We start from the raw sequence: 16,961 nt of genomic DNA, 5'->3' as shown, positions 1-16,961 counted from the left end.
CATATATGTGGATAGTTTATTTCCTCTTTTTGGAATGCCTTATTTCCTTCTGTCTATAGTCACACTGCACACTGAGACAGAGACGAGGTAGGTGCTTCCCAATCTTTCTCTTGTCCTTAAAAGGCTCAGAGTCACATATGTATTTAAGCTTTAGACAAGAAATGATGCTGAAGAATCTCCCTAGAAACAGCATAAAAGTCTCCTCCCCATGTTTCTTTTTTGCTTTTCCCTTTTTTTCTTTTCCATTTTCTTCTTCCTTTTAGTGACTGGATGCCAATATCCAGAACATATTGAAAAATACATACTGAAAATTAACCTTCAACTATGAATTACTGCATTGGCATTTTTCCTTCCCCGTCACTGAACTTTGTATCAGTGAGACTAAAGTATAGCATATTATATCTCATAATCTAGAAGAAATCTGTGACAGCAGCCAGCGCTAGACAACAGCTGGTGCTGTATAAATTGAAAATGTTTTTAGGCACCTTTTCCTGTATATATTCTGAAGAAATATTTACGCCAATTTTTAAACAAAAGGTGGTTGTAGAAATGAGATGTTATGTTTTATCAAAATTTGAAAAATTTTAGGTTGAATGTTGTTTGTGTATTGTACATATAAAAATTATACAGAGTAATAAGCATTAACAAGAGAATGAGATGAAACCCACTCCCAAATTATTACAGTCCAGTTACTGTCCTGTCTTGGGATTCTTGAATGCCAATTCACCATAGAGCATATTTTTTGAAAAGGCTGACCTTGACAATTATAAATATTGCAAACATCTTCTAAAGAAACTTTGAAAAATGTTTTATTTCATCTTTCAGTGCATAAATCAAAGGGTCCATTAAAATATTCAAGGGTTGATAAGTTCCTGGAATATTTATGCTAGAGGCTCCTTCCTCAGGGCTGCCTAGCTTTGGGGTACTTCTTTCCTGAACACACATATTTAGGAGACTGAGGAGAGGAAAATCACAGTTGGTACATTCCTTTGTCATTTGATGCTAAGAACAAACCAGAGAGACCAGAGTGCTTCGATTTTGTAACGTAGTATGGTCATCATAGCAATAGAGGTGAAACATTTAATTTTCCTGGTACACTAGTGTCCTCAGTTATACAATTAAAACATGTGAACCTATCAGACAGTACGTCATAAATGCAATGTTCAAACTCAAATCATTAGTAGGGAGAATATTATGAAGATGTCCTCAAGGTACTTACACTCCAGAAAAGGCTTCTTTATTCCTCATATAAGATAGCATTAAATTGTCTCTTACTAATAGTTTTTCTCAGACATGTGGAGCATCAGTCCTGTTTAACTTCAGTTCATATTTGTCATTTTGATGTTTCTCAGAATGCAGTCTAGTGCTTTTTCTTCCTTGAAGCTGCATAGTTTGTCAGCATTGGTAAAAACACAGATATGGGGGTGATCCCCAAAATAAGCCATTTAATAGTATCTCAATTTAACCTTAGAATTTCAGACAACCTCAGGGTTTTATATACACCTTATTAATTTGCTGGATTCCATAGTTTTAATTGCCTGGATAGATGTCAATTAACGGCAGGAGGAAGCTGGGTCTTTAACAGTACATGTCTACCAGACAACATTGCCCTAGATTCTTTAAAGCAGAGCATATTTATCCAGAATAAAATATCCCTACTATCTAAGGTGAACACATGCTGCTTATTTTGTATAGTTTGCAGCTTTATCTCTGCACACATAAAATACTTGTTTGATGTCGCTGTACAACTGAATCCACCACCCCCTGTATTAGCACATCTTTCCTGCATAAGTCCTTGTAGATTTATAATGCTGCTTCCTTGAAAAAGATGCTTTGAGTGTGCAACTGCAGTTTTGTTATCATTTATGTACTATCTGTTAAACCTTAAGGAGTCTGAAGGTACTCTGGCTTTATAGTTTTCAAGATGCCTGATGCTTTCAACTGAACTGGGGTCACTCCTTGGATAGACTGTTCACAGCCAAAGAAGCCTAATAAGAAATGCGAATGTCTGTCTCTGATCTGCAAAAGCCCAGTGACTCTGCCATGCTAGATTTTAACAGCAAATAGAATTTTCCTAAATTCAAGCAAAATTCTATTTGTTAGAATCTAGCAAATAGAAATAAGATTGAAAAAATGGAGCTGTTCAGATCATCCCTTACCAGACTGAGTTCTCTGCACTGACCAAGGTCAGTGTTTTGTGAAATTCACATGCTGCTATGAATAATGTTTCATCAAAAGGTTATGCACTGTGGGGATGAGTTCACATGCCAGCAAATCTAAACAAAACTACCAAGTACTTGTTTATGCTAAGCCCATACTTGATATTAAAAGAAAGTACAGAGGATTTAAAAAAGGAAAAAAAAGTATCTGTGGCTTTGAGCATGAAGTAAAAAGATGCCACGGCTCATTAATCATTATGAAGGTTGAGCACAATAACCTCAAAGTGGACTTTGGTGGTGGCTGGGATAGCCTATAGACTTTCCCTCTCCTCTATTTCTAAGACAGCTCTCATAGAATTATATTTTCCAAAAAAACCCTCAAATAACATAAATAATGTAGCTGCTTTTAGCAGCAAATTCACTGATTTTTACATTGAAACCCAGTATAAACAACATGACCTGGGATACTATCTCTGCTTTGTATCTGTGTCATACAAATAATTTTTGACCAAATATTTTAATGAATTCATGATGCCCAGTTAATTATCTTCTATTTTCAATGCTGAGCCTATTGGCCCTGATTGCATGAAAAAAGTAGGTGAATTTGTTATTAAAAAGGCTATTGCTAAAAGGAAGTGATCTGGGGGAAAATTCTCTTCTTCTACAAGCGTTAATTCTCTCAAATCAAATTAGAGTAGTACTATCCAGGTAGGAGTTAAGATTAAGCATGATATCTATTGGTCTGAAGACACAGTTCAGCAGTTTAAAACACATAATGCAGAGGACCAGGGTTTGGTTCCCAGTACACAGATGACAGCTTCCAACCATCTGTCCCTACAGTTCCTGGGGTTCCACTGTCCCCTTCTGGCCTCCCATAGCACTGTATGCATGTGCTGGATATACATATGTATGAATTCCTACAACATACATTGTATGCATGTGCTGCACATACACATGCAGGTAAAACAGCACTTCACGTAAATCTAAGAAACCCAGTTTCTTCTACTGTAAACTTCTTTAAGAAATAAAGAAAGGTGCCAATGGTTCATTGTTTTAGAATCCATTAAAAATGGGTGATGCACATACGAAGTGAGGTCATATAATGACAAAACAACTCTACATGGAACAGGCTCTGAAAGTACCTGCCCAACCCTTAGTAAGCTACTTTTCTTAGCTCTGCTTTCCCTCCCTTCTCAAAAAAAAAAAATGAAGGTGAATAGTACCTGCTTTCATGTTCATGTTCTGCAACCATCAACATGCCTCAGGTAACTCCTGTAGACCACTTAGCACAGTTTCAGTTTCTATATGACAATTAACACATCATAACAAGTTACCACTATTGCTACTGTGGCTTTTTCTCTAGGCAACATACTCTCAAAAGTTTTGAGTGTTAGAATAAAATATACTAACTCAACAATGCTATTTTCTGCTTCCAGAATGTTTATGTAACTGAACTGTGGCTATTTTATTTCATTTGCTCTTTTAAATTTTATAAAGTCACTGGTCAAACTTTTATGATATTTTCCTCCTAAAACCTTTCCCTCTCTCCTTGTGTTGTCTTTCTAGAATTCTTTGCATTGGAAACAAGCCACCACACAATTCCATTTTGAATATCTCTCTTGCCTAAACCACAGAGCCCTTCATACCCATATCCAGCACATGAATCACCCATCTGAGAAGCTGCACACATACACCACGTGCTAAACAAATATGTAGGTTTACAGAGTGCATATTTAGGAGAAAAAAAACTAATTTACTTCCTGTGCTTTCTATAGCCCCGTCTTGTTTTCACACAGCTGATCCAAATTTCAATTCACAAAAGCAAAACCTCCTCAGAACCAAAATAAATACTAATCTTAAATTCAATGTACCCTGACAGCAAATAAGTTTGTCATGCTTACTTCAGCATGAATAAAAAGCCTGTAAGGAGACTCCTACATAAGAGTGTGTTTGTAGGTACCATAGCTCGCTGGAGAGACTGATGTAATAAACCTATAATAAAAAGCCTCGTGTTCTATAGACTTCTCTAGTGTTTCTTATCAAATAGCCTATATTATCTTGGATTGTGTATTCAGCTTAAGTTTTCAATAAGTATCTCACAAGTAGAGGTTATTTTCACTTCATCTTCTGACATACAAGAATGTTTACAGGTATTCCTTTGCCCCAAGAATCTAACACATGCTTGTCTTGCCAAGTATTTTGAGACATTAACCTACATATTTATTTTCAGTTGTTAACAATATTCCATACTGCTACAGTCTGCTGTCCTATTACATGGTTTGTTTTCATTGTCAAATTGCTGCTGGTGAAATATTCTAGATAACATCAAACCACTGCAGCCTTAAATTGTTTTACATCATGTCTACATTTGTCTGAGAGCTTGCTCATTTGTATTTGGAAGGATCTTACAAGAACTCCCAACGAGCCATTCTCCCAAACTCTGAAACTAATCAGGGGGAAAATATGGCTGTGTTTCTAATGGAGTAAAAACAATGTGGCTGCTACATGGTAAGTAGACTACTTGAACGAATACAAACTTATGGATATATGTCACCAGTGAACTTCATTTGCCCCTTAGCTATCTACATCTATTTATGTATTTTGTAAATTAAATTCTGTTATTTGCAAATTTAAAACAGTAACTTAGACCTTCCTTCTGAGACTTGACCCCTTCGTAATTTGTTACACTGTTACAAAGAATCATCCATTCATTAATTCATTCATTCATTCAAAGAGTGTTTAGCCCACCCTGTATTTCAGGCACCATCCTAGAACTGGAAGTTCAGGTGGAAACCATATGTCATAACTGATTTAACTGATTTACACTGGGAGGACATATGAGTCCTTGATTACAACTTCTAACAGGCTACACAGAAAGAATCATTCAGGAGATTTGACAACATATCTAAAAAACACTAATCTAGACTTTGACCAAAATGCTTTCCATGTAGGACAACGTTGTTTTCCCCATAGGTTGGATTTATTTATATTAAAGTTAATCTTTATTTTCTTAGGGTTTACAATAGTTCCTCTCTCTTAAAACTTCATGTATGTTTGTATCTACTGTCATGCAATGAAATAAAAATTTTGTGACGTTTGGTTGTTTTCTCTTTGAGACTTTTTCTTTTGAAATAAGAGTCAGAAAGGGAGTAGATCTGGAGGTGAGGTGAGGTGGAGAGGAACTTGGAAAAGTAAAGCAAGAAAAAATATTATCGTGCTATATTGTATTGAAAATGAATCTATTTCAATAGAAGAAAAAATTGACAAAAAAGACATGTCTCCAACTTCACTAATTTCCACTCTAGGCGCTGCTAAAATTCCATGTAATCTGTGGTCCTAATGTAATTGTTGTTACATATGTTCACAGTTCTTATGTTCTTGTGATAATAAACAACCATATATTCTCTATTCCTGAAATTTGATTCTATTTGTGAGATTTCTTAGAAAGTAAACTTAAATTTGGCCTACAACAAGTCTTCTATTTTCACTATGTAACATGTTACTAGTGCAAATAAGTCACTTTCCCCATTTGATGAACTTCAAGTATTTGAAAACTAAATCAAAGAAACACCTTGAAAGCCAAAGTCAAAAGAACTTTGGTTATAATGCAATGCACTACATATGTATTTCATGAACAATTTCTTTCAAAAAGAAATATTAGACCTACTTAATGCTAGAATACTCATGTTCAAACTTTTTTTTTTAATTTTGTTTTTGTTTTTGTTTTTTTTGTTTTTCGAGACAGGGTTTCTCTGTATACCCCTGGCTGTCCTGGAACTCACTCTGTAGACCAGGCTGGCCTTGAACTCAGAAATCCACCTGTCTCTGCCTCTCAAGTGCTGGGATTAAAGGCGTGCGCCACCACCGCCCGGCATGTTCAAACTTATAAAGGTCTTAGAGAAACCTGTGTTTTTCTGTATTATAATGATACACATTATTCAAACATTTTTTTTCTTCTGTTAGAACCAATGCTTACTCTAAATATGTTATCTGCTTTGCATGGATAATCCTTGGAAGCTACTTTCTAGGTGGAACATAGAACAGAAACAGAGAGGAGGCCATTAGGTGAGTATGGGGGGAGCACCGATAAGCCATTAAACCAGTGTCAATGGCCTCAATTCAACTATCATGAGAACAGCATAGAATTTCTCACTATTAGTCTCATTCTGACAAAGGTGCAGGGCCCAAAGCACGAAAGAGACAGCTTGTCAGTATAAGTGTTAAAAATAGAAGAACTAGCACACACACTGAGTGATGCAACAGTGCATGAAAAATCCTTTAATAGACAGGAGTTTGCTTTGTAGTTACAGCTGTGACTCTCCCTGGTGTTACATCCCTGAACTCTCTCTAGAGCTATGATTTAAGAGGCAAATACAAGCTCTTCGTTAAAGGAAGAGGAGGAAGCATGCAAAAATATTTTCTAGGTTATTTTGCATGCCAAGATTTATGCCAATTATATAGTATGACTTTTTTTTATTTTTGAGAGAAAATGACCATGGATGATTTTTCACCTTGGATAGAAAAAGAATTTCTTCCAACAAAAAAAAACCATGGAATATAGGAAATAGATGTCTTAAATTTAATTAATTTCTGAGACACATTCATCCATAAATTTCTATATGTTCTGGAATGCTTGTCTCCATGTCAAATGTTACTAGATCAAGTTACTTTTAAAGTAGTGTGGGTGTCCCTATAGTAGCAAGAGAGGCAGGGAAATGAACCACAAAGAGGTGTCAATGAAAGCTCAATTCAGTCTGTCTTAGTTGGTCTGGATCAAACTTTTAGAGAGTCTGATGCCAGGTGGTTTGTTGTCAACATATTTAAATACAGTACAACTTGGGAAATAGTTTCCTTGTTTAATACATTCGCTAGTGCATAATGAAGCATAACTACATTGAAACTCAATTCAAAGTACATGCCATTTCTTGCAAGAAGATAAATTCAATAGATAGGTATATCCATTAGTTTAAGGGTCTAGGGAAGGATCTAGCATGGTCTTGGTCATAGAGATAGCACTGAAGTCATTTGGGCTATTAGCCACCTTTGGTCCTGGTTGAGGGAGCTTGAAAGAGCTTGAGGGAGCTTCTGGCTATATAGATAATGTTAGGGTCATTTAGACTATTAGCAACCTCCAGACCTGACTGTGTTCTTGATGTGGTCTGTACCAACAGATAACACAGATCAGCAGGCTATTAATCACCTCTATGTCCCAGCTTCCAGTGTGAAGAAACCGGGTTTTACATCCTTTCCTTTGAAAAGACAGCTCTGCATATTTAACATTCCTGGTTTCCCTAGTGATCTTTGGGTTCAAGGACCTTAGTGCTCCCAATAAAATAGGTTATAAAACTCAGCTTTCTATATAGATAATGAGAAGCAGATATTCTTATGACTCAGAGTTTACTTAAATCTTTAGATTTCTGTCCTTTCTAAGTTAATTGATAGGTTTTGTTATGGTTTCTTAGTGTTATAAGACTGGTAGGAAGGGTTTGGTAAAAAAAAAAATTACATATATAATCCTACGCTTAATTAGATTTTCTTTCCAAATATTTGTTTTTGTTAAAACAAAGATATATATGACATGGGGAGGAGGACAAGGGCTCAATATTTCCAATAAGACAAATTATGAGAAAGGCTAACAACACATCTTCTTATTCTCAGAATTAGTAATCTTGGCCTAGTATCATTAGGACATTTAGGAAAAAGGCATACACTTTTTCAAGAATGTTTGTTGAAAATGTATGAAATATACCATATAATACACATTGCAACACCCACAATCACAAGCAATATGGTTTTGAAAATAGCACATTAATCAAAATGAGGCATTTCCTTTCTAGAGACTAATAATCTGGTATAAAAGTCATCTGGCTTTGACATGTTTTCTTAGAAAATTCTTTCAACAATTTACATCCTGGGCATGGCAAGAAGCACTGGAGTGAAGGTGGTAAAGATCTGTGTTTGTGGTGCTATCCTAAATCCCATTTGGATTCTTGTAGTTCAGCTTTGCAGCAGGGGAAGGAGAGAAAGCCTATCTATCCCCAAAAGGACACAGACCAATAGCTTTGAAAAAGGAAAGGAGGCCGTGAGTAAACTAGAGAACACAAATCCTATCATCAGATCCATTTCATCTACCAAGGGCAACGAAACAAAAACAAAGCTAAGAACGGTAAACAACCACCTCAAATTTCTACTTCCTATTATGGACTCTATTCCCCAAATTCTTGTTTTCCAGCTTCTACCCGGCCCTTTGGAACCACTTATAACTCAGAAACATATAAATCAAAACCCCACCCTTGTTTTGATGCAGAGGTTACAGCCATTTGGCCTCTATGAAAACAAAATTCTTAAACAATTACAAGTCTGCTCACCCCATGTCCATTACATGGACATCATTTTCAAGAAGTCTCTAAAGGGACATAGAAGAAAGAAAAGGAGTGGAAACTGTATTGGTTCCAATTCTAAAACACAGAAGCAGTAAAGGAGAAATAAACTAGGAGATATTAAAGGCATAGAAAAAGTAGGATAAAGAAGAATATATCAGGCTAAGTAGTCAGATGCATATGAGTGAAATACAACATGTTTAGTGAACTAACGGTCAGGACAATGGAAAGTTATTCTCTGGTATATTGATTATTATCCTTGACAATTCAGATAATTAGTTTGGTTTTCCTTTTTGAACTTCACTTTCCACATTTAACAGTTTTCTCATTTTCCTGTGGCCCTATGAGCTACTTATGGAAAAGAACTTAGCTGTTCATTAATTAATAGATACCAGCAAATTCATAGTTATGAATGAAATTAATCTTATATGTAAAAGGAAAAATTGAGAACATATTTATTGAGCCTTAAAGCAGTTGTTGAATACAATTCAATAATTACTAACAATTAAAAAGCCTTTACTCTTAAAGGGTGATTTATAGCTTAAAAAAAAAAACTTTCCTGTATATTACTTCACTGAAGTTTTAAGCCTCTTTAAAATACAACAGAAAGCTGATTTATAACCCACATAAAAATTAGCTTCATTAATTTATAGCCACAATTCATTTTCAACTGAAAAAACAGTTTTGCCCAGCATGAGCATCAACCTCTACTGTGACTTGGCTGAGAACTAGTTTCTAAAAATAGTAGGCATTAGAGTTGCCAAAAATGAAATTAAGCTTCAAAGTACAAAGGTGTAGTAGAAATAGTCAGAGGGGTAAACTGTATATCAAAAAGAAACCAGCAAACAGAAGATCCATGTTGGCCTTAGACAATGAGCAAGATAGATAAGGCAGCAAGTATGCAATTTTGAAAGCATGCTTGAATGGAGCAGATTTTCTCATCAGCTTCACAGTCTACACTATAAACTCCTGATACACAAATTCTACCAAGACTCAAAATACTTTGATTTATACCACTAGATAGGCCTTTCTACTCTCAGAGAATCTGCTCAATTTCTCTTAATGGCTTTTTAAAAAAATTTTAATTTAGACATAGTAGCAAATTCCCCCAGAAAGTCTTTTCTCTCATCTCCTCTGTCTCATAGACCTACACTGTGTTGGAGCTACTTGGGTACCACATCTTATCTTAGTTATGTAGCATCCTTTGTTCATTTGACTCTTCAAGATTAACATAACAAGATAAGGAGTGCTTATTTAGACCAGACAAGTCTTTCTGCGTGGAAGAGGCCATCTTGTTGGCAAACCTTTTTGGTAAGTCATATAGTAGAGACATTTATTGTAAATGAATATGCAATGAGGTTACATTTTCCCCTCCTACTCTCAACTTTTAGTGGTTTGGTTCAGGCTACTGAAGCCAAAAGGCTTTTGTTCGGTACAATATCCAGGAAGTTGGCTAAGAGCTAATTTTATAAGTGGGAAAGTTGATCATCTAGTGTGTTCAATGGGAATATGATAAAACTATGTGACTTACAATGTGTTAATATAGCCTTGGTGAAGAAATTATATTTAAGGAAGTGGAAGTCCTAAAGTCATTGAAGAGGACCTAAGATTGAAGCTGCAAGTTATCACAGGCCAGACAAATGAATGAGATGGCATTTTCATCCTAAAGTCTCTCCTGGGCTGCTCTGCTTCTTCCTCAAGTAAAAATGCCAATGAACTGGTAAAGGTTGGCAAATATATGTAGTTATGTTGAATGTTACACATAGGATACAAACATCCCAAATAAAGCAAGTGACATTAGCACAATGTTTAAATGCTGGTTCCCAAGGCAGAGTGGCATTTGACAAAGTAAATTCTCTGAGGCATTTGTCTGTAGTTGTTATAGCACATTCAACTGATGTCCAGGAAGGCTGTGTGTGGGCATAATAATTTGTGTGTCAACTGAAAATTAGTTTCTTTAACATATAGGTTAAAACACCCCAGTATCTAATTATGAGTTCATTGCTTTAACAACAAAGTTTATGTATTTCCTAAAGTGACCACTGAAGCCATTTAGTATTAATAACTATAAACTAACAATAATCATAAAATAAAAAAGAGAATCAAAATTGCCATTTTAGTATCAGAGACAGATGGTATCCTTATAGGAATTTAGAGTTTGCTAAATTACTTCTCTGCTGGCATAGTTTACGTACTTCTGTTCGTGAGACTATGTGTTCTCTTTTACAGACAAATGTGTTGGAGGAAAAATGACTTGCCAGTATAGCACAATGCATATGTGTACATTCTTAAAGATTCATTTAACTTATGTGCCTGAGTGCTTTACCTGCATGTATGTATGTATACCTTGAATATGCCTGTGATGCCATCAGAGGTAGGAGAAGGCATTTATTTTCTGGGATATGACTTAGAGAGGGCTGTAAGTCACAAAAAGAGTGCTGAGAATTGAATACAGGTCCAACATATTTGTATATTTTGTAAGTAACAAACCTGGCAAAAACTCTCTGCATGAAGTTATGGTATATTTATTAAAAATACCTAAAAGACTAAAGGATAGGCTAAAATTATGATGAAAAATGAAATCAGTTTATGACTTCAAAAGACTGGATTTAGATACAGAAAAATGGATGACTTTTTGTTTTGTTTTGTTTTAAAGAAAGCACATGGATAACATATGTCTCCTGAGTACTATGGGAAAATATGTATGTTTTCCATTCTGGTCATCAACTCTGAGTTTCTGAACATCTTTTGTATACACAGAAATTTCAGTCTTAGGATATGGATTGAGGGATGTTTCCGAACTCCAAATACAAATACTATATTCCCAACTCCACAACTTTGGAGTTTGTATTTGAAGATACAACCTTTAAAGAAGTAATTAACTATAAACTATGCCCTTGGCATACAACCTAATCCATCCTGACTGGTGGCCTTATGAGAAGGAGGAATTTAGACATTCTCATAGTAAAGGCCATGCAAAGGTGCAGTAAGCCACTGAACAACTATAAGCTACTAAGAGAAACCTCTTAAATCACTCAAATTGTTGACAACTTGAACTTGGGACCTATAGTCTACTAAGCTATGAGAAAACAAATACCTGCTATTTAAATCACTGAAACCATGCTACTGTATTGTAACAGCTTTAGCAGACAATGACCCAGAACTGATAAACTGCACTAACACATGTTTTGAAGATAACAATGAACAGTCTGGGGATATAGTTTAGTAGGTATAGTACTTTTTATGCATGCACAAAGCCCCAGGTTCAATATCCAACACACCGTAGACTAACTATAGTCATACAAATCTGTAATCCCAACACTCCAGAAGTAGATGCAGGAATATGTGAAGCTGAAGGTAACTTTTAGCTGTGGAGTGAGTTTGAGGTCAGCTTAAACTATATATTACCATTTCTCAATACAAGAACAAGAATGATAAAAATTAATAAACAAAAAACAATGATAATCTTGGATAACATGTATTATACGCTATGAAAATAGTTCAAATATCTAACATACACTACCTCCTCTGAGTCCTGTTCTACAACGTAAAGTACATAATTATTACTAAATAACCAGTAAAGAAACTGAGGCTGAGAATGGCTAATTAACTTGCAGATATCCCCTAGCTAACATTTGAATCCTGAGTCAGCAATAAAAAAGAAAATATCCATTAATAAATATTCACTAATAATAAAATATTGAGTCTTATAAAGTGAATATTAATTTTCAAACTGATCATGAGCAGATCTAAGTGCTGAGAATGGTCACAATAACTCATGGACAAATAGGCTATGTAATGTTACTGTATTACTTAAGCAAGAATCACAAAACACACTGTACATGTCAAGTACAGACAAAATTAAATATTTATGTATATATTCATGTACATATATATTCAATACATTTTGAACCATTATTGGTTAAATTTACATATATGGGACACATGAATAAATCAATTGAGTAGAATCTCTTATGTGAAATCATGGTAATTTCCAATGGCAAATTATATTTTCCTTAAACTCTTGCTTCATGTCAAATTCCACCAGATAAGGAAATAGTAAATCACCATGTGTTTCACTATAATGTTATCTGTTTTCTTATTCTCTTTACATTTCTATGCTGATAAACCACCATTTCTCACTGCTCCAAGCTCAGAGTAAAAATAAACCATCTGGGAAGAGATAACATATCTACACACACACACACACACACACACACACGCACACACACACACACACACACATTAGGCAAGAAGTGGTTTTTCAAAATTGCTATCTCAAGTATCTGGAACAAAGAGTAAATTTCAACTCTGTGTGTTTTGGTTAAGGGCATTTTTGAGTGAAGTATTTTACCAATTCCCAGTTGGTTTTGTAAAGAATGCTGGGGACCAATTTTTAAATGGAACATCTTGAACAAATTACAGCAAAGGAAAATTTGAGGCCTTGATAATTTAAGTGTTATTTTTACTACTAATGTGAATTCAACCCTAGCAAATTAAAACAGGAAGAATTAATTGGATATGCAAATGAGATTATTCAGTATATAAATCTAATTACATACCAATTTGCTTTAACAGCATGAAAAAAAGAATAAATTGTTCTATGTAAATTGATTGTCTTAAATAACCACCTGTATCCCAACAAGAAAAATAAATGATCTTAGAGAAGCTATATTGTAAGTGAGGACGACTAAGTTAATAACATAATGGTCTTCACAGGTCTTGCCCCAGGAACTTCTTTACAATGAAATTTGCTTAGACTTTATGTACAGGAAGGTATTGTCAGGTTTCTAAAGCATAAGGGAATAACATTAGAAGTTAGTTTCCCCCACCCCCCCAAGATCACAATAGATTGTTAAGCTATGTTGAATTCTCAAACACAAAATGATTTCCCACTGACCAGGCTTGAAGTCTGAGCAATTTTCTTGTCTGAAGAATAAGAAAGGGAAATGGCAAAAGTGTGCCAGGGTTTGTTAATTCGCCTGTGGCCCTCGAATCTACTTAAACAAGTGCTTTCAGTACAATCAAGTGGCCCCTATTTACATTCCCTTTTGAAATTATTTTCCTTGCCGCTTACTTTAGGAAAATGGTCTTTGAATACTTCACTGGGAAAGAAGACATTAATGTGTGAAGTCTGTGTCTTGGGAACAAGCAGGATGATATGAGGTGTTTACAAAATACAGCATAAGAGATTAGTGACTTTCCTTGACACAGATAACGTCATTGTGTTTACCTCTGCTGCACCAACATACAGTGTAGAATCAACCTTCAGCTCAAACAAATCTTCCCATTATAGATTCAGCATTAAATTGTGTCTGCTTCTGAAGACTTTAAGACAGATAACCCAAATCATCCAATATCGCCACATTTGTGACTTGTGTACCCCCACAAAACATGGAGCACAGGGTGAGTGAAATCCATGACCTCATTTAATTCATTCATGATCCTATCCTCCTAGGTTAGCCAGGGGTAGTTTGTAGAAGAGGGTGAAAAAAAAGCATGTGTATGTATTGAATGGATGAGGACAGACAGACAGATCACGCACATGATCGATTCAATCTTTCTGCTTGAGTTCACTTCAAGAGTTTTGAAAATAATAATTTGAAAGTATTAGAAAATTGTATCTATGCAGCTTGCAATAATGATAACCTTGATCCAGGCAAAATTTTCATCTACCTTTCTCTGAGAACCAGTGTTGCTGTACTACTTGTCAATCTCCTGGGAAAAAATCAAGAGTGACAGCTGGCATTGTTGTTGAGAACATCTTGGACACAGTTCCATTTCTTGGGGGAGATCATTAGAATTTACCTTTAGGGTTTTTTTAACCTGTTTTCTCCTTGGCAGGAAGGAGTATCAGCCTGGGTATGGGATACAAAAACAGATGCCCTGGCTCTACATTGTGATCTTAGATTACTGTACTGATCAGGCTATTGTACTTTCAAGCATCAAAGTCCTTGACAGTATCTTGAGATGCATCTAATAGCAATATACAGAACATTGTGTTCTTAATCTGAGTAAAATGGAAGGCACTATCATGGTTCAGATGCAAGAGAAAAGAGGTTAATGTAATGTGAATGGATTTGAATGAAAGGGAGAAAGTGGCTCTGAGAGAAGACCCCCAAACTATAGTGTATGCCTTGACATCTTCATAAAGAATGCATGTGACCTCAGACACAGATAGCCAAGGTGTTAAAAGGGAAGCTAAACAGCCGTGTGGCCTCACTCTACTTTTTGTACTGTAGTTCCTGACATATAAAACAAAATGAAAACAGCCTTTTTCATTTACTTCCTAGCTCTCAGCACTGTCTGAAATGACATTATTGATCTATTTTCTTGTTTACTATCTGTCTTCTCTAGCTGACAGGAAAGTAAGCATACACTGCTGGTGATTTTGATACTATTTAATGCCACTTGCCATTCTAGGAGCTCTAGAAATGATCAGAAGTGCAGAAGTTTGGCACATGCACAAATTAGACTGAAGAACACAGTTCTACAATAATGTTCTAGGTGCAGAAGATTATGATGTCACTTGAAAAGGGGAGAGATTAGTAGATGGGGACATACAGGGCTGTATGGAGAAGATATAGTTCATTCTGCATTACTGAAACCTTGCCTTATGATAGGTGTTATTTTCAGCTGATTAGAGAGATTAATGAGATTAATACAATTCAAACTTATATCTGCCCCATGAGTTACATCTACTGCTACCACCAATAATCCGTGGATGATACTGAGACAGACAGTTATGACAGACCCAATCACAGTCTACCTCAAAACCCATTTCAAACTGTGCTCCAAGCCTCAAGAACACAGTATGTTTATGGAAGCACAGATGAAGTTACAGCAAATGGAGTTGGATGAAGAATGAATAGGAGGAACAAAGAAAGAAGAGAAAAAATATTTTTGCCTTTTATATGAAGAATTAAATATATGTGCATGTGCTGAGAGGCTAAGAAAAGTTGAGAAGAAGATTTACTAAGTATAGAAATGCCACATATCAGATTTGGCCATAATATAAAGAAGCAGAAGAAATGTATACACATAGATATTTCCACATGCAAATACATATACAAAAGTATATACAGGTTGGAAAGCTTGGCAATGAAGATTTGGAATATACATTATACAATCTATGTGCTTCATTTGAAGAATGAGAATTTCTTCACTTCCCAAGCTCTCATGAAATATTTTGAGATGCACCTATCATAAGGCAAGTTTAGGTGTGAAAGTAATATAGATAATTAAATATATTATTCAACATAATACAAATACAGCTTGCAATCTGACTGGTTTTAAAAATCCCATCTGCTCATATAGCCCATGATAGAATCTGAGATTCTAAATACTTTCCCTTGCTAGGATTTTATATGCTCTGGCAACCCAGCAAAGAACAAATTTTAAGATGTTCATCTCCAGAAAACCAAACTGAATTGTTATTACCTGTGCTTCAAAGCTTTGCCAGTAGGATAAGCTGTTTAGAATAACAGTACATAACTATGCTTGTGAAGTAGGGTCATGCTGAACTTGGTGTACAAGCAAATCAACTGAAAGAGAAAATGTATTAATCAATCCTTTTTTATTGGATTATTTATTTATTTACATTTCAAATGTTATTCCCTTTCCCACTTTCCCCTTCGCAAATGCACTATCCCATCTGTCTTCTCCCTGCTTCAAAGAGGTTGCTCCCTCACTCACCCGCCCACTTCCAGCTCTCCCTCCTGGCATTTCTCTCCACTAGGGAATAGTGCCTTCACAGGACCAAGGGCTTCTCCTCCTATTGATGCCAGATAAGGCCATCCTATGCTACATATGCAGAGTCGTGGGTCCTTCCATGTGTACTCTTTGGTTTGGTTTAGTCCCTTCGAGCTCTGGGGAGTCTGGTTGGTTGATATTGTTGTTCTTCCTATGAGGTTGCAAACCCCTTCAGCTCCTTCAATCCTTTCTCTAACTCCTCCATTGGGGTTCCCATGCTCATTAATCAGTCTTAACAGCAAGATTATCAGTGCTGGAAATATTGGACCCAAAAGTGATGAATTTGCTCTTCTTCAGAGAGTTTATTTGCACTCATTTGACTTTGTTGGGTTTGTTTTAATGGTATAATTGACCATAGTTAACAAAACAAAACAAAGGAAAATAATGATAAAAATCATTTGAGGTTTAAATGCAAAGGTTGAATTTTGGAGAATTGTATGTTTTCTGCTCTCATGCCCTGGTTAAAATGTGACTAATCTGATTGTTTAGGTACCATTAACAGAACAAAGAAAGATCATTTCTTATCTATTTAAAGACAAATTCAATAACGATTTAAGTATATGCATTACTCAAAATAACTGTCATAACTAATTAACTGCTTTGGTATTGGCTGAGTTCAAGGCAATACTTAATTTCTTATATCATTAAAATTTTAATGCACTTAAAAAAC

General features: G+C 35.5%; 1 protein-coding gene across 1 annotated transcript in view; it reads right to left on the bottom strand.

Moving 5' to 3' along the window:
- LOC114625661 (contactin-4-like) overlaps positions 1-16,961 on the bottom strand; it is a 335,799-nt gene that overhangs the window by 247,268 nt on the left and 71,570 nt on the right. The window lies entirely within an intron of this gene.

This window comes from Grammomys surdaster, unplaced genomic scaffold (assembly GCF_004785775.1).
Source record: "Grammomys surdaster isolate TR1022 unplaced genomic scaffold, NIH_TR_1.0 220, whole genome shotgun sequence".
NCBI classification, from domain to species: Eukaryota; Metazoa; Chordata; class Mammalia; order Rodentia; family Muridae; genus Grammomys; species Grammomys surdaster.
This window is presented reverse-complemented; position numbering and strand designations above follow the sequence as displayed.